The following is a 25275-nucleotide window of genomic DNA, read 5'->3' as shown; positions in this document are numbered from 1 at the left end:
AACATTACAGCAATAGTTAAGTATAAAAACAGGGAGTACAGAGAAAAAAAAACAGCATTTAATTGACAATAAATTACCAATACACGCATACATCCTGACATAATTTATAAATGTATGTTTACAAGCAAAAACCCACTGAGTTGACTTTGATAGTTTTTTATTTACTTTATAAAATTCAAATTTTTAATAAGTAAACTTTCATGTTAAATAAATTTGGTTAATGTTAGCTTAATTACACATTTTGCAGAAAAGTGCAATGTGCTAAAAATTGTTTCAAAACCAATAATTAATTTTGAACTTTAAATTTGTTAAACCGATTTTGGCAGATTTTTAGTAGTAAATAGAATTGGACTGGTTTGTGGTTTTGCTTGTTTTTTTTTCAGTTTAATTTGCCTTACAAAACTTTTAAATTATAATTGAGAATTAAATAATTTACAAGTTTTTTCTCAAAAATTAAGTATTAATTAAGTAAGTTTACTTGAAATACGTTTGCTCGATAAAACAAATTATATTTTAAAACCACATATACTTACATACAAATACATTCAAAGAAAAAATTCACTATGATTCCATGTTATAAAATTTCTGTATCAGTAAAATAGTGTACAACATTTTCAGTGAAAGCAAAAACGAAAACAAAATTACTCAAAAAGAAAAAACAAAGCCGTATACGTGTAACTACCTTATTTTTTACATTTCAATTTAATTATAAGAAAATATAAAAGTGTAATAGAAACGAAGAAAAAAAAATCTAGTTAAAGAAAATACCGGAAAATGACCTTACACATTTTAAATGAATATTCAGTCTAAATAATTATATGTATATGTACTCACATATTATATACATATACTTGTTACTTAAAAAAATATATCCAAACGCATATAACTTTTATATTTACATGTACATATTGTAAAATATACGATTCCAATATGCAAATGTATTGGTTTTATAAATCCGATTAATTGACAATTTCAAGGACAACCTTTAATGCGGATAATGGAAATTTTTACGTGTACGTTTTTATTTTCTTAGGTACGTACTCTCTATAAGTATGTATATACACACGTGAATAATTATAATATTGCATATATTAAGGCTGAAAAAAAATTTATGTTTTGCTTTGTTATTTTCTCTATTAGCGTTATTTTTTTTTGCTGAGAAAATAATTTTTGTTTTTTTTTTTTTGCTTTAGATTTCCCTTGAATTTTTACCTTAACTTTGCAATGTCTATTTTATTTGCCTTGTCCATGATATTGTCATTTGCATATGCACAACTGTGTTTTTTCCAAAAAATTATAATATTCTTGATTTAAAAATTGAATTAGAATACTCATATGTATGTATAAAATAAGTCAGTTCGAAAATTTACTCTTTTGAAATTTCAACTATAGCTCTTTCAAGTTCTTTAGAAAAAAATTAATAAAATGTGAATGAATTAATAAAAACCGTTGAAAAAATTGACCCTGAAAGTATAAAGTTCTTAAAAAACTTAGCAAAGCCGTTTTGCACACAAATTTGTGTGAGGAAAATGTGAACATTATTAAAATAGAAAGTTGTCAAAACGAAATTAAAAGTAATAACTATATGGTAATGTCCAACGTGCACGAGTATCTCTCTTTTCCCTATTTCTTATTAAAAAATTTTGTTAAATTTTGCAACTTTGTCGTATTTTGTTAATCTTAAAATGACATTTATGATCCAGAAGTGATATAAATATAATATAAAAAAAACCATTAGAAGAGAAGGGAAATCAGAGAGGAGGGGAAAGGGACCAACCATTAGAAGAAACTTAAATTATCATCCTTATAAGATATAAATTTCATTGAATTTTTTTCTTTGTTTAATATTTATTTGAGAAATTACGTCAGAACGTAAAATTAATATTTTATCCTTGCATTTTCTTATTTCTCCTTTTTTTTCCTCATTTGGTTCGAGTTTTTCTTGTGTGTTTTTTGCCAATGTTGTTCACTTAATTTTATAGTATTTTTTAATGTTATGTGTTTGTGCACATATGATTTAGTTAAATTTTTGTATATATGTATTTGGTTTCCTTTTTTATCATATTAGGAGAATCTTTGGCGACAATTTTTTCTTAGTTAATTGTATAGAGGAAGGAAAAAAGTTTTTTCTATTCTCTTGATTCAAAACGTTTAAAATTAAAAATATATATATATAAGTTTTCATAAAATATTAATTTACATATTTCTATTAAAGCTAAAATATGGGTTGAAAACATAGATTAAATACAGGATAAACTTTGAAATAATGTACGGTATATAGATTGAGTATTTTTTTTTTATATTTTGTCATTTAAATACTTAAATATGGTAGAAATTTCTTTTTACTTTAGTAATGCGTCCATAAACAAAATATACATGTAGCTATAATGTTTGCAAATTCAAATGATTTTTGGATAAGAACATTTTATCTTTTATCAAAAAGTTTCTAAATGTTATTACTAACACTAAATGTTTTTATGTTCAAAAAAAACGTATGTTATTCAAACCATGTAATTTTCACAGACGCAACAGTACTTCCTCAACTGTAACTTGCAATTTGATTTTCAGGATGTCACAAAATATTACACAAACAAAATTAATATTCTGAGATTATAATAGCATCGTAAACGCCGTATTGCTATAAGCCTATCAGACCAAGGTTTTTATTAGAATTGTTATTAGAATTGTTTGAATTAATAAATTGTAATTAGATAATAAATTAAATTTAAAATTTTATTTAAAATCATTGTTTAGACTAATTATTCGCCATTGCCTTTATTTCAAGAATTGCCTAATCTTTAGTGTCAGAAAAGTTTAATAATTAGAAAAGTTTCAGGAGAATTTTAAGATCAGAATTGTGCAAATAAATTTGCCATATTAATTTTTTATCTACTATTCTCGTTCTATTTTTAATTTCGTTTCAAATGAACATTTTTCAATTCTAAATTGAAGTTGTGACGGCAAAACCCAAATAACTACACTTTTGGGCGAAATGTCTTTTTTCAATTATTTAGAATAAAAATAGAAAACCTATCATTTTAAACTAAAACCAGATATAGAATATGTATTATTAAAGCATTTCTATAAATTTTTTAGTTATGTGCCATATACTTTTACTGTACAAACCAGATAAAATATGCAATTGTCTTCTTTATGCACTAAAGTCATCCTACAAAATGTTTTTGCGTTGTCTGTTTTGGATCATATTCTTAACAATTTGTTTGCATATCAGTTGCGTTTTTTTTCGATATAATTACATTTAACTTTGTTTTTTTGTTGAAATATTAAATATATATATTTAAAATTTTAGTATTTCAGAACCTGAATATGAGTCATCTACTTCATCAGAAAAAAGCGATAAATCTATTTCACCTATAAATAAATCTATTTCAAGTACTCGTGGTGTCACAGCTTCAATTAGCCATTTCGGTGCAGACGCTATATACTTAAGTTAATATTAGTGGAAACCCATTTTAACCACGACTATTGCGTGAAGAAACCTTGCCAATCAACTCAAAAAAGTATACAGATGTGATGCAATTAGGATGAAAAATATGTTCCTCAAGATGATATTTTTTTTAAATATAAAATCTTCTACTGACTAGTGAATTTGGAGATTGAAAATGAAATTTAAACAACAATTTATTAATGTATCACCTCAAATTTCGACTTTTTGGGCAAGAATCCGACAATGAATTTTTTTGTTTTTGCTTTTTATGTATGAAAAAACGTTTAATTTATCTTTTTGTTATAAAATAATATTGAGTTTTATTAGAACTTCAAAATATATAGACACATTTTGCCAAAAATATTATAGTTTCTTTTCAAAACAGTTTTTTGTTTCTCCTGAAAAATTTAAAAATTGTTAGTTATCTTATTATTGCCCTCTCGTCTTTAATTGCGTTGGTATTTATTGTCAAGAAAGAGTTTATGTAATCTAATGTTAACTAGAATAACGTAAAAACAAATTATTTTTTCTTCTTTTTTTTAATAAATTAAAACCGTAAATTATGAATGTGGCAAAATGAGATGAAGAAATTGAATCAAAGAAAAAGATAAAATTAAAAGGATATAAGAATAAAGTTGGGTCAAGCCAATGGTTTGTATTGTAGCACATTTCCGTTCAACAAGTGAAAATATTGCTTTTAAATACAGTCTACCTAGACTTACTAAACTATTAAAATTATTTTCATTTATAAACGAAATTATTTCTGGGATTGCATATATTTCGGATAAACGATTTATGCAGTCTTTGAAATAAAGCAACAATCAATTTAAAGAGGGCTTACCATAATACTCGATTTTAAGTTAAGCCATTTTGAGTTAAGAAAAATAATTATATCTTTTAATGTCATGGAATTTACCATTAGCTTTTTGCGTTTATAGAAATTTGAAAAAGTTTGCAGTTTCGGAAATATAAGGCGTCAAAAATTAAAATTTCACAAATTTCAAGAGCCGATAACTTGAGAGGGGGTAGAGATGAAAAAAAAATTTTTTCTAAGGAAATAAACTATTTATTAGTGTCTAACAACGGCTGAAATTTCAGGCTCCTACAACCTTGGGTCTAGAAGAAAAACGACATCAAAAATTTGAAAAAAACGAATTTTAGATAACGGTAAATTTGAACCGCCATTTTGTATTTTTAAAGTTTAACTATAGGAGAAGCGATAGGAGAAGCAAGCCACTGCCTTTCTACTTTTGCAAAATTTGAAAAATGCTTACGTTTTCATTGCAACAAATAGTTAAAAAAGGCTATTTTTAGGGTTTTGGGTGGGAGATAGGTAAAAATTTTGTTCTATGGAATTAATTTTCTCTATCTATGGATCTATGTATATATTAAATTTCAGCTTTCTATCTTCAAGGATGTAGAAGTTTTATAAACATGTCCACGGACGGACAAACGAACAGAGTGGAACTAATAAGCGCTTTTTTTTCAAAAAATTTTTGGAAAAGTGCTAAAAAGAGTTAAAGAGTTTAAAAGGAAAAAAAAGACAAAGTGGGAATAAAAATTGTTCTTCTTTTTTATTTTAAATTAATCTTAATATTATTGTTTTTTTGTTGATTTTCCTTTTGAAAGTGTAATTAAGCTAATTTAACTTTTTTTCCACTTTTTCTTAAAGTAAATTTTCATTAATGGAAAAATATTTTTCTTAATATATTCTCGAAGAATGTAATTTTTAAAATTATAAGTTATTCTATGTACAGTCACCCCAAAAATTATTTGTACATAAATAAATTGTTATATGGTTTTATAAATTATTTATGCATAGATAAATAATGTTTACTCGTATAATATGTTAATGTGTGCATACAATGTGTGTCTAAAAGTTCAACAACATAAAATAAAGATGTAAGAAAGAAGTTAGAGGTTGAAAAAAACAAGAATTTTTTTTTCACAATTTAAATTCTTCAAAAATAATTAATTTGAAAACACTGTAATTAATTACAATCTTTTTTTATATAGGGTGCAGAAAATGAAGAGTTTTCGAAAAATAATGCAATCGACTTGAAAAACACGCTGATAACTTGCTCCTTCTATGGAATGATATTGTAACAAATTTTTTGATTCAATCAAATTTACAGCTTATTATTAGCCTTGTCTTTATGATAGTTGATAAAAAATATCCTTGAAATAATAAGAATTTTTAAATTGCCAAAAGAAACTCTGTTAATAAATTATAAAAATAATTATTGTTATTGATTTAGAAAAATTTAATTGAATTTTCCTGATAAAAAAGTAATCTTTTAGGTTATAATCGTTTTTTTGCTAGAAATAAAAACTTTCTAAATTGGAGATCGTTATTTTATTTATATGTTCTGTCAAAATTTGGTTAAAGTTTACAATTTTTGTAGATTAAGACATAAAAGAAGATTATAAATTTAAGATTCAAACTTTTTCTTTAAAATAATATTTCTTAAATTAAATGAATTTTTCATTGAATAATTGGTTAAAAAAAAAGTAAATTTTATAAATAAATAAAATTTATTTTGTAATCAAATAAAATAAAATTGGGTCAAGCCAATGATTTGTAATGAAGCACTTTTCCCTTCAGCAAGTGTCAAGCCATTGATTGAGTTAAGAAAAATAATTATATTTTTTAATAACATGGCATTTACTGTTAGCTTTATGCATTTATAGAAATATAGAAAACCTTGAAGTTTCGGAAATGTAAGGTACTAAAAATTTGAATTTTTAAAATTTTGTGAAGCGATAACTTGCATGGATGTGGAGGTGGAAACAAAAATTCTTTTAACGAAATGAGCTATTTATACGAATATCTAAGAGAAAAAAAAATATTTTATGTCACGGCAAATTTTAGCAGCCAGTTTGCTTTTTTAAAGTTCGGTTCAACTTGATGTGCGGCGGTTGAAGATGCCAGCAACTACTGTTCCGCGTTTGCAACATTTGAAAAATGCTTATGGTTTCGCTGCAATAAATAGTTAAAAAATGGCATTTATAGAATTTTGGGGTGTTATAATTATTAGAGGAGGGAGACCGGTAAACATTTTCTTCTACGGAAATAATTGGATATATTAAGATATACGTACGTATGAAATTTCAGTTTTCCAACTTCAAGGGTGTAGAAGTTAATGTCCACGGACGGACGACAGACAGAGCGAAACTAAAAAGCATTTTTTTTCTAAGTATGTTAATTAAAAGTTTGCGACATTAAAATTTTAAAGAAGTGTTTGAAGGCCGTTTTCATAATCTTAAATTGTGCAACACTTTTGCTAAACTAGAAAATACACCTTGTAGTTGCTTCTGTGTTGGTCACATCAGATTTTTTTTATTAGCTTTTCCTTTACATTACGAGTATTAATATTAAATAATTTTTATTATAATTTTCAACAAAAAAAGACGAATCATCACTTTAAGTTGGCAGAAACCCTCAACTAAATGGAAAGAAAACATTTATTACTTTTGTATTGTGTGTAATCGAAAACCAAAAAAATAGGAAAACTTGAGTAAAAAAAACAAACAAGATTTTTCTATGTGTTGGTATGTATGCTCCTTTTAATTTTGATTTCATTTAAAATCCGGTTTACAAGGCAAAGACAGGCAGTACAAGGACAAGAGAAAAAGATAAGGAATCTTTGACACAATTACGAAACAAAATTGATTACCAGTATATGATCGCCTATGTATTGACATTCGTATATCTTTTTGATATTTTTTCTTTATTTTCACTTTATTTTGTTATTTTTAATGCTTTTTCTTTTTTTTTTTTTGAAAATTCTTAAAGGAAACTAACTGTAAATAAACGAACTTGTGTACATATTTAGGTATATGTACATAATATAATATGTACAATTATTGTATTCAATGTCCTTTCTTTCTGTTTCGGTGCTTATACATACGTCAATTCTTTTTTTAACTTTCTTTTTTATTGATGTTATTCTTATTCTCTGTGTGTTTTATTTGATTCTGACAGGGACATTAAAATTAATGAAACCCAATAAAAAGAACATAAAAAAAGTAAATAAATACTCTCAAAACAAATAATTCGATTGATTGAATGGAAGTCGTTGTTCAGTAATTCAAATTAAGAATTTACAAATTTTTTACATTTTGTTTTCCTGTTTTATTATGTAGATGCTTTTTAGGCATTGAGTATACCACAAAACATAAAAGTAAAAAATCTATATCACATCAATAGCTTGGAAAGCAGTACATTTTGTTTTGAAAATTGAGTCAGAAATCAATTTTCACAACTCGTTTAAAACTTGAAATTTTTATTGAAATTTCAGACTTTTTTAACAAAAAAAATAATTGTAAGCATTATTAAAAAAAAAATAAAAAACATTTTATTCTAACAAAATAAAATGAAAAATTTTAAGTTCTATATCAATCTGTAAAAATCCCATTGGCATTTACATTCTTCAAATCCGTTTGCCATTCGCTACTTGCAAAAAGAAGTGTGTCTCAAAGGACTTCTGCTTTCCTCTTCCCAAAACTGGGCTTTAACATTATAACGCATTTGTAATTTAATATTTTTACGAAGGTGTAATACATTTTTAAGGTTTAAATAATTAAATAATTTACCTATATCTATTGGTTTGATATTTAAAATCAAAGCAAATTTAAAAATCAATTTAAGTATTATACACTTACCTACTTAATTTATTACGTTATATAATGTACATAAGCGTATAAATGTATATAAAATTTGTGTATACATATTTTTGTGTTCAAGTTTGGTATAATATTACTATCGAACTTAACATAACAGCAATAGTTAAGTATAAGAAAAATTAGTACATAGAGAAAAAATCGAGAAAAAATAGAGTTGACCGTGTCCGCTCTCTGTGATACTCGTGAATTTGTATTTGTTATCCTATGTGCGAGTATATATGTCATAGCTGATTATGGGACAGAATTTAAGTTTGATGTATTACCATATTAATTTATGCAAAATTTCAGTGTTTTGTTTTCAATATTTTCTAAGATATGGCCAAACTGCTATTGAACTTGCATGGTAGCTACGACATCGAGTCAAGAAATATGAACGATTTGTATCACACATAACAGCCCTAATAATACATTTGTTTTCATGAAATTTCCACATAATAGCTCCAATAATTTCTGAGATAATGCCAAATAACTTTTGGTGTTGTATGGCAGCTATCACAAGGTCTAAGGAGATCTCAACAACTTTTAATGAATATAGCTGCCACTTTACCATCTTTAATTTTACAAAATTTCAGTAAAGTAGGTTGAACAGTTTTTAAGATATAGTCAAATAACTTTTCAAGTTTTATGGCAGCTACCAGAAGGAGACAAGCAATTTCAATGATTTTTATCAAACACAATGGTCCTAATAATATATGTGCTTCTGCGAAAATTCGATACTACAGCTTCTATAATTACCAGATATAGCCAAATAGATTTTCAAGTTATATGACAGCTATCCGAACCACTACCTCGATTATATTCTATTTAAATATAGGGTTCTGGCATTTACTATAATAAATCATTTGTGAACATTTTGATGACCTTAGCTCAATTAGTTTTTGAGCTGTCGTTGGGATAGGCGAACGGGCGGACGACCGACAAAACTAAATCCACTCAGAATTCGACGCTATAAAAACATACGCTTGTGTCTATATCTCAAACAACATATGTAAGATATAAACAGCTTTTAATTGACAATAAATTACCAATAGATGCATGCATTCTGGCATCATTTAATGTGTGTTTACAACATATGAGGTGAGTGAGACCTCTTTCTCCTCGTTACAGTAGAGATCGCTACCGGGGCGTTCTATGGGCATTATGTCCTGTCGTGTTCGCCCAAATATAAGACCCATTACTGATCCGATGTCACCCCAAGGGAGTCACATAAGATCCTTCATGCGACGAGTATAAGGTTAAGAACGAAAATATCTGGTGGCGCTACGTTTCGTTCAATTTTCGTACCTACTGTTGGTTTGCTTTATAGCCGCATTGCGTAGCGAAAACTTTCACGTACTCAAAGATGGGCGAGAGATAAGTTCTTACCACAATTTCTAAAACTACATAATAACTTTTGCTTAGATTGATTTGCATATAAAATTTTAGCTTACTTGTTAATGGATGTAAGAGTTCCTTTAAACTGGCTTCCAGACAGACGACCAGGCTGTTTAAAAACTTTAAAATTATACATAATGGTTAATTATATTTAAGGTTAACAGTAAATTTAAATTTTAAGTTTTTAGTCAATTTATTCAATTTTATATAATATTGCTGTATCATCTCCAATTAACTTAATTTCAATTGACTTCAGAATGATTTTGGTAATCTAATTAGTCAGTCAATAATAGTTGAGCAAGTATGACAAGACAGATACATAGTATTGTGCGTTATAATGTTAGAATATTCTTTGTACTTTACTTATTTTTGTTACTTCATAGTTTTAAGTAAAATATTTACTTTATTTGACTAACAATTATAGGTAATTAGCAAATCTTGATAATTTAGTAATTCAAATATTGTTACAATAGAGTTTGATAAAGTGTTGTCTCATAAATGTTGTTTTAATAATTTTTTCTCTGTCCCATTAATGTACATATATGGTAATATAATACAGAGTGTGCAAGTTTGATATTGTTGTCAGAATAAAATATTTCTTTGAAGTTCTACGAATAAAAAGTAGGAAAATATATTTTTCTTTTTCAATGTTGTTTTCGAGTTTGTTTTTGTTAAAATCATTTATCTCTTTGCATTTTTATACCCGTACGAACGTATGTTCGAAGAGTATACTAAATTTGCCTTACCGTTTGTAACGCTAAGAAATAACGGTGTTAGATATAGACTCAAGTGTATGTTTTTGATCAGCGTCAAATTCTGAGTTGATTTAGCTTTGTCTGTCCCTCCGTCCGTCCGTCCGTCCGTCTGAACGATAACTCAAAAACTAATTGAGCTAAGTTCACCAAATTTTCACAAATGATTTATTGTAGTAAGTGCCAGAACCCTATTTAAATTGGACGTGATCGGGGTACCGGTTCAGGTAGCTGCCATACAACTTCAAAATTTATTTGGCTATATCTCAGAAACTATAAAAGATGTGGTATTGAAATTTCACGAATATATTAGTAGGGCCAATGTGACTCATAAAAGTCGTTGAAATTACTTGGCTCCTTCTGGTACCTGCCATACAACTTCAAAAGTTATTTGACTATATTTCAGAAACTATTAAAGCTATGGTATTGAAATTTCACACAAAGGAATATATAAGTAGGGCCAATGTGTCTCATAAAAGTCGTTGAAATTACTTGGCTCCTTCTGGTACCTGCCATACAACTTCAAAAGTTATTTGGCTCTATCTCAGAAACTATAAAAGCTGTGATATTGAGATTTCACACAAGTGAATATATTATTAGGGCCGATGTGCTTGATAAAATTCGCTAAAATTTCTTGGCTCTTTCTGGTAGCTGACATACAACTTCAATAGTAGTTTGGCACAACCAGTATTTTGAAAAACACATAGTACTGAAATTTTGCATAAATTAATATGGTAATACGGCAACTTAAAGTCATAGTCTGCCCTATAGTTAGTTATGGCACATTAGTTATTCGCACATAGGATCACAAATTCGTACGGGTATCACAGAGTTGACAAAGTCAACTCTACTTTTTTTTCTCGTTTATAATAATTTCTTATAATTTCGAAGGTTTGACAGATACTTCCAACTTTGTTTACTCATTTTAAAGCTTATAAGATTCGTTTTCTAAAGTAAAATATGCTATTTTAGAATTCAATTCAATTTCAAATATATGGTAAGAAGAATTATACGAATTACCAGTCTATAAGTAAAACGAAATATTTTTCAGCAAGGGCTCATTAGGTTTATAGGCTAGTTTACACTTAGGCTCATTTTGGCTTTACTTCAGGAACTTCATCTAATCCTGAACATTTTACAATATGCTTGATCAACTCTAATAAATAAGAATTTTCAAATATTCAAAACTTAGCATAGAGCGATTTGTATTAAATATTACAAAGAAAATGGAATTATGAACATAAGAGTTCGATATTTGCTACGTAGAAAATGAACTTAGTATATTTCTTCCAAATTTTCTAAGAATTTTTTGAAGCTTTCTTAATATTTTTGTATTTTGAGTAAATATGTAAAAATGTTATATATACATACATATGCATAAGCAATATTTTACATGAAAGTGATTGATTTTTGTTACTCTAAAAATATGCAACAAACAATGAAAAGAAAACTATACCGACCAATCGGACCTTGAACTTTTTTTATTTTGTTCAGTTTTTATTTAGAAATAAAAACGAATTATATATGTATGTATGTGTATATATTAATGGGAAAACGTGCTTACATTTTTACTGATAAAATCCTTCAAAAAGACAAATGGAGGTTTGATAATCTTGTTTTTTTTTTGTTTTTAAATCCTTGTCACATTGATGGACCAAATAAAATGCTCGTATATTTACATAAAAATTTTTTTATGCTTAATACAAATTACTTACACAGCAATACCATTAAATTTGCATGATTCTAAATATATGAATGTTGTATTATAAATGTAATATTAAATAAACATAATATGCTACTACATATGTGTATATTGTTTATATTACGTATGTCACATTTTGACCACATTTATTTTATTTAAATTAGGATCACTTTAATTTATTAAAGTAATTGGGATTTTCTCTAGAGAAATTTTGCATATGTACTTGTATTGCAGACCGCATAGTATCTATATTTTGAAATTTGTTTGTTAATATGGTCTCTTCTTTTCAGAATGTAGTTTTTAAATTTTGAAAGAGAAAAAAAATTTAAAACTGAAAATAGGAAAGCAAAATTAGGTTTGATTAAAATTCTAGTTTAATTTATGAAATGAAAATCATTATAATTTTTTATAATAATTATTTGATGAAACATGGTTTTCGTAAACGAATACTAAATTATTTCTCTATATTATGCAAGTAAAATTCTAATATTTACGCAGAGTCATAGTAGTTTCACAAATAAATTGTATTTGCACTTACTGTATCTGTCTGCTAGTGTCTACTTTAGTTTAAAAAGTAATTAGGTTAAGCTTGTCAAATTTTTCGAAATGGGTAGTAAATGCCAAATAAAATAGTAAACACTGTTTATTTTACGATTCTGGCAATAATGTTAATGGCTAACGAACTATCAAAGAACTTAAAAAGTAAAATGGCACTGCTTTTAAAATTATTGAAATTATAGGGCTAATTTTTATATAGGGCTAAATAATCAAATATAAAAACTGAAGAACAAATAACTGTAAGTAGAGCAAATTTCGTTAATAGTGGTTGTTATGTTTCAGTACTTAACAGAATCAAAAACTACATAATTTTCATTATTAATTTGCTCACATAATTTTAATAAAAAACTGCTATGAATTTTATTTTAACATTTCTTGTGATTTCCAAATGAATTGTAACTTTCTAGAGAGCAAATATTCAAATTTGTCAAAACAATCAATTATGTCAAAACACATCACGAAATATGGAAAATCGAGATGATTATAACATTAATTGCCTGATTTTGTGGCATAGACGAATTAAATTGGACTTTCGATAATATTTTTAAATTTTGCATAATAATTTGTCTTAATATTTAAATAACAAGTGTATTTTATTTAAATGAAAACTGTAACTTTTTAGAAAAAGCTTACTAATACTAAATATCTTGCAGTAATAAAGGGCTATATTAAAAAAATTTGAAAATTTTCTTTAATTGTAAAAAATTTTGATATGCTCTGAATCAAAAAGCATAACGTAATTTCTTGATGCGTGGTTCAATTACTGTGATATATTTTTTTAACATACTGTAAAATTTATTAAATATCCCAAAAAGGTTAGGGTTTTTTCTTATTATAAGTTTTAATAATGGACGATATAAAAGATGATATTAAGGTATAAGAGAAATCAGGCCTGAGTATATATGTATATATATTAGAAAATTTATCTTTCATTTAATATTAATAACGTCAATAAAATTTCAGAATATTTAAAAATGTCAACGTGTTTCGTTGTGAATTTTTGGATTAAAATTTTTTTGAGAAATTCATATGTCATGATTTTAGTGAAAAATATGATTAATGATCTCACATTATATTTGTATTTAATATTTTTGTAAATATTAAAATTTATACATTGTTACAGTCATAACGTCATTTAAAATTTTTTCGCTGTACTAGGAGTTGTATTGTGTATTGATTTGTAATTAATAATCTATTTAGAAAATAATAAATTCTTTAGATTACTTAAACAATTTACTCTTGTATGAAGTTTGTCAAGATTAGAAGAAATCAGAATACTACAAACTCCATACAGTGGAACAGTGGTTTCCATATATAATTAAGTTATTGGCAAAAGTATACTTAAGTTACTAAAAGTGTATTTCTTAACTTATTATCACAACATTTTGGTTATTATTTATGTTAATTTTCTGTCGATTTTTTCCTGCTCCAACATCAAAAGCAAATAAATTTTACATAACTTTAAAAATAATTCTTTGTGTCAACTATTAATGACTGTAACTACAAATGCCGCAATTTAAATTTTAGTTTTATATAAGATTTTGTATGTTAGCATATATTCCGGTTCTTCTTGTATTAGTTATAATTATTTTTCGATAATTATGATAATTATGTAAACTTATTCAATGAGTGACGTTTAGAAAATTGTATGCCGGATCCGAAATTAAAAAAACAAGTGAAATAAAATTTTGTTAAATAGATTAAAAGGTTTAGACGAAATTCTATAATTTTTCGTATATGTCTTCACTCTTATAATATTTTCTTGCACCCTGTAAAACTTATTCGATAAACACTACAATTTACTATAGTTACGGTATTCGATATACTATATTTACGGTATTCATATCAATATAGTTTATGTTCCTTTTTTTGTATGATCAAACATTTTTGACAGTAATAAAAAATTTATTTGGCATTGCATATTTTTAGGGAACAAAATACAATGTATAAGTACCAATAAATGTAATATGGTTTATAAATAGTATTAAGATTAAATATTAATTCAAAGTATTAAGAAATTTTTTAATTTAGTTGTTATAGTATCATATAAATAGAAAATACATATATGTGGTAAAATTAATAGTTATAATAAATGAATATACGAGTATTTATTAAATAAAGTTGGGTCAAACCAATGGTTTGTATTGTAGCACTTTTCCCTTCAACAAGTGAAAATTCTGCTTTTAAATACAGTCTATGTATACCTATCACACTATTAAAATTATTTTCATTCATATACAAAACTCTTTCTAGGATTGCATATTTTTAGGATGAACGATTTAAGCAGTATTTGAAATAAAGCAAAAATTAATATAAAAAGGGGTTAACATAATGCTCGATTTTAAGGGTTAATTGTGTGAGTTAAGGAAAATAATTATATTTTTTAATGTCATGGAATTTACCGTTAGCTTTTTGTGTTTATAGAAATTTGAAAAAACGTGCGGTTTCGGAAATATAAGGCGTCAAAAATTCAAATTTTACAAATTTCAAGGGGCGATAACTTGAGAGGGGGTGGAGATGGAAAAAAATTTTCTTCTAACGAAATGAACTATTTGTTAATGTCTAAAAGTACCTAAAATTTCAAGCTTCTACAGACTGGGGTCTAGAAGAAAAACGACATCAAAAATTTGGAAAAAAAGGACTTTAGATAACGGTAAATTTGAACGGCTATTTTGTTTTTCTAAAATTTAACTATAGTATACGGCGCTAGGGAAAGCAAGCCGCTGCCTTTCTGCGTTTGCAAAATTTCAAAAATGCTTATGGTTTCATTGCAACAAATAGTTAAAAAAGGCCATTTTTAGGGTTTTGGGGGGGTATAACTTCTAGAGGGGAGGAGACAGGTAAAAATTTTGTTCTACGGAAGTAAGTTTTTAGTAAAGATCTATGTACGTATAAAATTTCAGCTTTCTATCTTCAAGGGTGTAAGGGTGTAGAAGTTTTGTAAACAAAAAAAGTGTCCACGGACGGACGGACGGACAGAGTGAAACTAATAAGCAGTTTTTTCAAAAAAATTTTTTGGAAAAGTGCTAAAAACGATGTAGTTCTACATATTCAATGTAGAAGTCAGAATTTTATGTTTGATCGCAAGCATTGATACATAAAATATAAACCATATTTCACAAAATTCTTGCAAGGATTGAATGTATATTTCTCATGAACTTCTATATTAATCCTATAGTATTTAAAAGTACCTTAAGAAATGATTCTTATATATTATAAACGTATACTTTGAATATGAAATAATTACTTTCTATATACACATATAGGAAAAGCATATAAAAACGAACAGGACACATTTTAAGAAAATTTTTTATGAGGAAAAATATGTGTACAATTTATGCAAGGAACTCATCTAAAATGCTTTTTTGAAAATATATAAAATTTTAATGTTAAATTATAATTGATGTAAAAATGTAATTTTTTAATTGTGTACATTGCTAAATGCTTTTCTACACTATTGTTTCATACTTACGGTACTTACTGCATAATTTTTTGCACGTACATCGTGCCTGTCTATAGAAAACAAATTAAAATTCCTGAGGATACTTTTTATTTTCTTTTAATTTCTTATTTTTTTTTTGTGTTTTTTAGTCTTCCTTTTGCAAAGTGCTCGTGTTATGCTGATGGAATTTTTATGAGGAACGTTAGAGTAAAGGCGATGAAAATAAAATAGAATAGAATCTTGATTGAATTTTAATATTACAATGATTTTATGTAAGTGTTTAAAAAGTTTTTCTTTTTTTTTTAAATAAATTTAAAAAAAAATTAAAATTCTAAATGTAGATATTAAATGCTATATAAATTTGTTTATATATGTGGGTATGTTCTTTATGAAATATTTTAACAAAACAAACATTGCTTTTATTACAACAGTCATAATTTTTTGATAAATTTATAAAAAAACTAAAAAAAATCTATAACAAGAGAAAGTGGTTGCACTAATTTCTTGCAAGTTTGCGTACATTATACTTGCACGCGTCTATAATTTAGAAATCAGCGTTATTTCATTATTTAAAAAAGAAAGCAGTTTTTTTAGAAAGCAGTTTGCACTGCTGACTATGGGTTCCGTTCCTGATCGCATTCCAAAGCAAAGTATTTATTTTCTTTAGCCGTTTTTCCATAAGTATTAATTTTTGGCTATCATTATGAATTTAGCGGAATACTTGAGGTGGTGAAATTATTTAAATTAAACTTGAAAATATATTTTATAATAATATACGTAATTATTTATTTAAAAAAAATTAACTTTCTATTGTCCTAATTAGATATATGAATCCGAATTATCCAAGAGTTTGCAAGTGTAGTTCTTTTATTTTGTCAAAAATCCATCTAGTTTTTCTAAATTGTATTACAAATACAAGCATGCAAGCACAAAACTCTAAAATTTTTACATTGAAAATTGTAACTTTACCATTGAAAATCTGTTATATAATTTCAGTTAATTTTTTCATAGAACAGTATTTGTATGGTTTAAAGTATCATAATAACCATAGTTTAGTTTAATTGGCACATATAAATTTAATTGGTATCTCTGGAAAATTTTACATTTCTTTAAATTTTATTATTGTACATAAGCTTTGCGAGTTCAATTTTTCCGTTTTTTGATTGCTCCTTTCGTAAAAAAATATCTATTTTAAATTAAAGACATTAAGCTTAGTTTTAAAAAATTCTATTTGACGCCACTACAGGTGAACACAATATCGTAAGCTCTCTGATTGTCGAAAAAAAGTTCAAGGTACAGAGACTTCGAGTTACGAATATTTTAAAAACAAAAATACATTTTCTGTTTATGTACATATTCAATTAAGATAGACTCTTAATATTAAGAAAGAATAAAATATAAAATATTTCACACCACTCAGGCAATATTATATTATTTGGTATTTTTATTTGTAAAGAAAAAAATATTTTTGCTAGTTAGTTCTATATAAAGAAACTTTCTGCCTCAGATATCATGATAGAATATAGGTTCAAGATAAAATATAGAAATAAAATATATGTTTAATTAATATATGTTTAATATGGCCCATGAAAATTAAATTTTATCTTGAACTATTAGAATTAAAAACGAAAAAATCGAAGTTAGACTCATTTTACATTTAAAAATTATTATTTTTTAGCATTTTTTCAAAAAATTTTTGAAAAAATGTGGTGTAGTTAAATCATATGCATTTTTCAAATTTTATAAACGCAGAAAAGCAGTGGGATGCTTTTTATATCACGGCATACTATACTTGAACTTTAAAATAACAAAATGGCCATTAAAATTTACCGTTACATAAAATCCGTTTTTTTTCAAATTTTTGATGTTGTTTTTCTTCTAGACCCTTCTTCTAGGATGTGGGAGCCTAAAATTTTAGGAGCTTTTAGGTATTAACTAATAGTTCATTTCGTTAGAAGAAAATTTTTTTCCATCTCTCCCCCTTCTCAAGTTATCGTCTCTTGAAATTTGTAAATTTTGAATTTTTGATACTTTCTACTTCCGAAACCGCAATTCTAAATTTCTATAAATGCAGAAAGGTAACGGTAAATTCCATGACATTAAAACATATAATTATTTTTCTTAACTCACGCAATTAACCCTCAAAATTGAGCATTATGTTAACCCCTCTTTAAATTTATTTTTGCTTTATTTTAAAAACTGCATTAACTGTTCATCCTAAATATATGCAATCCCAGAAATAGTTTCGTATATGAATTTTAATAGTTTGGTGGGCATACATCGATTGTTTTGCAAAGCAGTATTTTCACTTGTTGAAGCGAAAAGTGCTACAATACAAACCATTGATTTGACCCAACTTTATTTTAATGTAAGCATTAACAGTATATCTCCAGACATTGTTCGAAAGCAAAATATAAAATTTCAAGACAAACTTTTAAAATTTGTGAAATTTTTACTTAGAATTAAAAACCACTTCTACTTGAATTATAAAAAATAATGAATTTTAATTTGTTAGCAATTTAATCATCAAAGCGTTGGATAAAGTAATATGGAATAAATTAAAATTATTAAGTTATATACGAGGATGAGGAAGCAAATCTGTAATTTGGTTTATTTTACCATATATGCAAAAAAGCAATAAAATCGTCTTTATTTTCGAATTTGTTAGATTAAACATGGACTAAATCTATAAGTGTCTATATTTCTGCTATTTTAAGGAACTTTAATTTGGACTATAAAGTTACGCAACAAATTGCTAAATATGGAGCACACAGAGTAAAAACCTTAGATATCTTTATTTTTTCTCATTAAAAATTTTATGGCTATAAAATATACTAAGTATGTAAGTGTGTATAATATATTTAAGTATTTATGTTATTCAGATTTTATTTATATGAAATTCATTTAAGTACACATAAAGTAAATGCAAATTTTAAGATAGAAAAACTGCAGGGGTTTTATACTTTTTAATATCAAAGATCAAAAAGGCAAAACGTGATTTTATCTGTTATGTTTTGTTTTTTTTTGAAAAAAAAGTGCATTCCAAAGGCAAATTGAGAAAAGTTTTTTTTAAAATGCACATAAATTTTTTTAAGGATTTCTATTGCTCCTTACTTTTTTGTTCATCTTCACTGAATAAATATAATAAGGATAAAAAGAAAATTTTATATTTATATAAAGTGCTTCATTTAATTACAAAACAGTAGGAAAATGTAAAATTTCGAGACTTTTTAAAGATCAGTGAACATTTGAATAATTTTCTTACTTTTAGTAAAATAAAAGTAAAATTTTTTGTTCTTTTTTTTAATAAAAGAAATATTAATGTTATACTCGTATGTTGTGTACAAAAGAGTAGAACTTAAATTTAAAAGACTTAAGAAGTATTCTATTTTAAGCAGTTTAAACGTATTGTGGACTTTAAATTATAGACAAGAAAATGTTTAAAAGAAGTCCAGGAAAATGTAATGTACTTGGATGTAATAGGATATAAAATAAGCTGACAATTTAATATGCAAGTGTCCCCTTATAACATTAAAGAACTGTTAAATGTGTAAAAAGTGTATTAAGCAAATTTTTATGTATAAGGCGATAGTACACCAAATAAATTACCAATAACAATAAATTTGTTATTGTTCACAACATTTGAATAATTTCCGAAGCCAGAATATATTCAGAGATCATTTTAATTTGATTTTTTCCAACAAACACAAGTACATATATACAATATTTGAGTATTCTCTATAATGTGCATGCAAATGCAAATGCATATGTAAATGATTTTTAAAATTATTTGAAAACAGAAATTTTTAAAATAATTTTTTGCATATATTAATATTATCATATTCAGTTATCGTTCTTAATGCCTTCCGGTTATATAAAGAATTGGCAAAATCTTTATGAAATTGATAAGAGCAATGAATGAAAAATATTTGATCTTAGTGTGCGTATTCCGTACTGAGAGTATTTTTCCAGATGATTATAGAAAAAATGTTTGAAAACAAATGTCAAACTTGTAAACTTCGGTTTGCTTAAAAGATAAGCTGATTAAAAATTCTTTGGTTGCAAAGATCGTCAACTGTTTGTTGCAGTTGTCGCATTATTATGGGTACGATAGCAATAACCATTTTAATAGCTGTCTATTTTTTAAATTTCTTATTGTTTTTGCCATATTTAATTACGCTTAACAGGATAATACGCAAAAAATATGATAACGTGAATTTCATCTTTATTTTATACATATAAATAAAAAGATACGATTCCATAATACTTAAAATTTCTGTGCAAACGATCAAAATACTTAAAATATCTCTATACAATTAATATCGAAATATAAGCCACTATTATTAAAGGAAAAAAAGCTTTAAGAATTTAAAAAAAATTTATATTTTCCAATTATTGAAAAAAATCATTTTATACTTTTATTCTTCAATAAATTTTTCAATATTTTCTGGGATTAAACAATTTTTTAGGTACATATATTAAATTGTTCTTCTTCGCATTGTACTTATTCAAATTTGTCATTTCAATGAAATTTTAGTAATCGAATTAAAATGAACAAATCAATTGGAAATCCGAAATATTATAGAAATTTCAATAGGATTTTTTTTCTTATAAATTGCTCTAAATACGATTTTTTTTGTGTATTTTTATTATTTTTTCCAAATTCGAATATTGAAATGCGATTAAATTTGAATATTTTTATAAATTTTGAATTAAATTATCGGTAACTCAAGGAATTCTATAAGTTGCTTGAAATTATAATTAAAGAGTATGATTGTAAAAAAATTATAATTAAGAAGAATTTTAGAATAAGTTATTGTGTTTTATAACAATATTACGGTGTTAAAGGTGTTTTTTCAAATTTAATTCCTCGGTTTCTTTTATTTTTAACATGAACGTCTGAATTGCAGTAAGTTCCTTTAAAATATACCATATGAATATAGAATTGTTTGGCTTCGCGCAAATTCATCAATGAAAATCGAAGTCCCGATTATTTATATATTAATTATTTTTATTTCTCTAACTCAAATAACTATATATGTATGTACGTAACTCGAATTTTGTATTCGACGAAAGTCGCAGAAGATGGGTTATATTGGACTCAATAACTATTATAATATATAATGACATTAATACAACAATATTCTGACTTAATTTTTATTAAAAAATTTAATAAAATCATAATTTGGTTGTTCTTATGACTTAGTAATTATACCCGTACGAACGTATGTTCGAAGGGTATACTAAATTTGCCTTACCGTTTGTAACGCTAAGAAATAACGGTGTTAGATATAGACTCAAGTGTATGTTTTTGATCAGCGTCAAATTCTGAGTTGATTTAGCTTTGTCTGTCCGTCCGTCCGTCCGTCCGTCCGTCCGTCCGTCCGTCCGAACGATAACTCAAAAAATAATTGAGCTAAGTTCGCCAAATTTTCACAAATGATTTATTGTAGTAAGTGCCAGAACCCTATTTAAATTGGACATGATCGGAGTACCGGTTCGGGTAGCTGCCATACAACTTCAAAATTTATTTGGCTATATCTCAGAAACTATAAAAGTTATGGTATTGAAATTTCACACAAACGAATATATTATTAGGGCCTATATGCCCCATAAAAGTCGTTGAAATTACTTGGCTCCTTCTGGTACCTGCCATACAACTTCAAAAATTATTTGGCTATATTTCAGAAACTATTAAAGCTATGGTATTGAAATTTCACTTAAACGAATATATCAGTAGGGCCAATGTGTCACATAAAAGTCGTTGAAATTACTTGGCTCCTTCTGGTACCTGCCATACAACTTCAAAAGTTATTTGGCTATATCTCAGAAACTATAAAAGCTGTGATATTGATATTTCACACAAGTGAATATATTAGTAGGGCCGATGTGTCTGGTAAAAGTCGTTGAAATTACTTGGCTCCTTCTGGTACCTGCCATACAACTTCAAAAGTTATTTGACTATATTTCAGAAACTATTAAAGCTATGGTATTGAAATTTCACACAAACGAATATATTAGTAGGGCCAATGTGGCTTATAAAAGTCGTTGAAATTACTTGGCTCCTTCTGGTACCTGCCATACAACTTCAAAAGTTATTTGACCATATCTCAGAAACTATAAAAGCTGTGATATTGAGATTTCACACAAGTGAGTATATTAGTAGGGCCGATGTGCTTGATAAAATTCGCTAAAATTTCTTGGCTCTTTCTTGTAGCTGCCATACAACATCAATAGCAGTTTAGCACAACCAGTATTTTGAATAACACATAGTACTGAAATTTTGCATAAATTAATATGATAATACGGCAACTTAAAGTCATAGTCTGCCCCATAGTTAGTTATGGCACATTAGTTATTCGCACATAGGATAACAAATTCGTACGGGTATCACAGAGTTGACAAGGTCAACTCTATTTTTTTTCTCGTTTAATTTGTTTCTATATGTTCACTCTATGATATTTTATTTTATAATAAAGTTCCTTTTGAAAAAAAATTAATGATTGAAACGAAATAAATGATGTGAGAAATGGTTAGAACATTTGCTATAATAGCTAAATCATAAATGTTCTATGTTATTTTAACAATGCACACATCTACACGTACATCATAATATACGCCTTATGCCAACAGTTTTAAAGCATATACAAGTATGTATTGTATGAATTTGAAATTCTTAAGTAAAAGGTAAAAGTTAAATAAATTGTTTATATGATAAACTTTATCTGTTCATAATAAAGAAACTCAAAATAAAGATAAGAAACGAATGTAAAAAATTATTATTTATAAATGCATGTAGGCAATAATTGAACCATCAAATTTATATCCTCATTTTCTTAAATGTTTTCCGCAATAAAATTTATAGGAGGGAATTACAGTATCGGTAAAATATTTGGGGGCTGGTTTGCGTCTATAGATCCATATGAGAAATTTATATTTAACTTCAATATTAAATTTAACAAAATTTGGCGAATCAAAATGTTTGACGAATTAGTAGCTAATTATTTGTATGTGTATTGCAACGATGTGTAAACTTTTAGTTAACATACTTAGGATAATTGGTGCCTACTTTATGCTACCCGAATTCTCTGAAAAATTCCTCGGTTAATTTCAGTAGCAGACAGAGCCAAAATATTAAGTTTCAAGAAAATCCGTCAATTAATTTCAAAGATATGGTACAAAATATAAAGCTGATCTCTAATAAAAGTTCGGTTCCCGGGCTCTGATATTCTAAAAAATTTGCTAAATAAAAGTTTGAACGTTTGGAGCTTAAATTTTAAATTTTAAGGAATTTAGTTAATCACTTTTCTATATATATACACAAAAATGTAAATTTGAGTCGAAGTAACAGTCCCAGTATGTACAAATATTATATATGTATATTTTAAGATGATGTGTTGAATATTTTTTTGAAAATGCAAAATTGGTCTGTATAATATAGAATAAATTTCTGAGACCTGAATAGGTCTCAGTTGACCAATGCCTAACAAACTTAAAGTAAATTAGTTAAAATCTATTCAAAAATTATTTTATTTACGCTAACCTTCCTGAAACGATTGCGTTTTTGCCAAAATTTCGGTGCCATTAAAAAATTTGGCCATTTAAAAAATAAAATTTAAATTAATGTTTTTTAATAATACGTAAAAATAATTTTTATAAAATAATATCCAATATGCATGTATACAGTTATGACATAGAAATATGCATAGTTTGATTTGAAAAGGAGCTGTGACATAAAAATCAACTTTAGAACATGAAAACTCTAGAATAAATTTGTAAAAAGTTCGAAAAATTGAAATTTGCAAAAAGTTCGAATCAATTCTAGAGAATATTGCATAAGAAAGTGTGTATATTCAAAAAATTTATAAAATAAACACACAGAAACTTAATTTTTTTATTGATCTTTTGATTTCTTCACGTCTTTAACGTTTTTTGTAAATATTAAATATTTATTAACCTTATTATTGTATTTTGATAAGTATTAAATTTATTTACTGATAAGTAGCTTGTTTGTTGAATTGTAAAAATATTCAATAAAATTGAAAGGGGTGTGGGGAAATAGAGAGAAAGAAGCCGAAAAAGGACAAAACTTTAAATTTATTTATTTATTCTTTCAATTAAAATCTGATATTTCCACGCAATTAACTTGAAATCTATACACTCTTTGATTTTTTATAATTTCCTTAAAATGAGTGAACAGATTTAAAGGATAAAATTCCTTTTCCTGAGTGAAATATTAACAGAAAAAATTAAACAAATACAAAAACGACAAATTGAATTTTACAAAAAGAAAAAATTAAAAAGAAGAGATAAAAAATGGCAACAACTAAAATAGGTCCCAAATCAGTTTTGCAGTATTTTTATTTTTTTTTTCGTTTCTTTACTTTATTTTACTTTTTTGTGTTGATTTTTCATTTGTAAGTTTACTTGAAAAGCATTGAATTTTTTTTTCATTTATTAGTTTTATATATATAAGTATATTATTCGTATATTATGTATGCCTGATGTATAAATTTTGGGTTTATACTGTATTTTTAGTAACTTGTACGTGTAGTTAGTATACACATATACTAACACCACCTTTATTCGAAAACTTTGTTGTGCGAATATAAGACAAACTAAAAGAGAACGAAAAAAAATAATTTTATTTATACTTCTTTTTATTTTCTTATTGTTTCCATTACATTTTGCTGATTGACAGGATCATATCACAGCCACTCAATCTAAACCGTTCTTTACTTACTCTATACCTATATACATCAAACATAAAATCATACGTATATTACGAATGAATATACGTAGTACGATGCTATCTTTGAAAGTAATTTGATACAAAAGCTTTGTGTAAATTATGTTGTTATATATAATTTGTGCGAAGCCAACTCTCGGAAATATAATTACGTAATTCTTTAAGTGACTAATCAAGGTGACTAAGAGACAGGTTTCATTCTTACTAGTTTAACATAGTTACTAATCAACTAAAAAAGCTGAGCGAGGAAAACTGTGTTAAGCTGCTAAATGAAAAAAAAGATTGTGTAATGCTGTGTTAAGCTGTTTAAAGCCATCAAAAAATTCAATTAGTAAGTTGATTTATAATTTGCGATACTATAAGTACCATAATTCAGCAGGAAACTATTATTTTACCTTTTTTGGCAATGCGAAATATAAAAAAAGAAAAAAATCTCAAAGATGGAAAGGAGGAGAGAAAGAAGAAAGACACAAAGTAAGAATAGACTAAATCTGTTTTAAGACAATTTTTTGAAGACAGAGTAAGATAATAATTAAATAATGTTCTTGATATATACCCCATATT

General features: G+C 26.2%; 1 long non-coding RNA gene across 1 annotated transcript in view; it reads left to right on the top strand.

Moving 5' to 3' along the window:
* LOC129616221 (uncharacterized) overlaps positions 1 to 25275 on the top strand; it is a 79381-nt gene that overhangs the window by 26489 nt on the left and 27617 nt on the right. Inside the window, exon 2 of the long non-coding RNA XR_008697525.1 lies at positions 16112 to 16234. This is a non-coding gene — a long non-coding RNA (uncharacterized LOC129616221). The remainder of the gene's footprint in view (positions 1 to 16111; positions 16235 to 25275) is intronic.

The sequence above is a fragment of the Condylostylus longicornis genome, unplaced genomic scaffold, assembly GCF_029603195.1.
Source record: "Condylostylus longicornis isolate FDR11 unplaced genomic scaffold, ASM2960319v2 ptg000001l, whole genome shotgun sequence".
NCBI lineage: Eukaryota > Metazoa > Arthropoda > Insecta > Diptera > Dolichopodidae > Condylostylus > Condylostylus longicornis.
The sequence above is the reverse complement of the archived record's forward strand: the minus strand, read 5'-3'. Positions and strand labels throughout refer to the sequence as shown.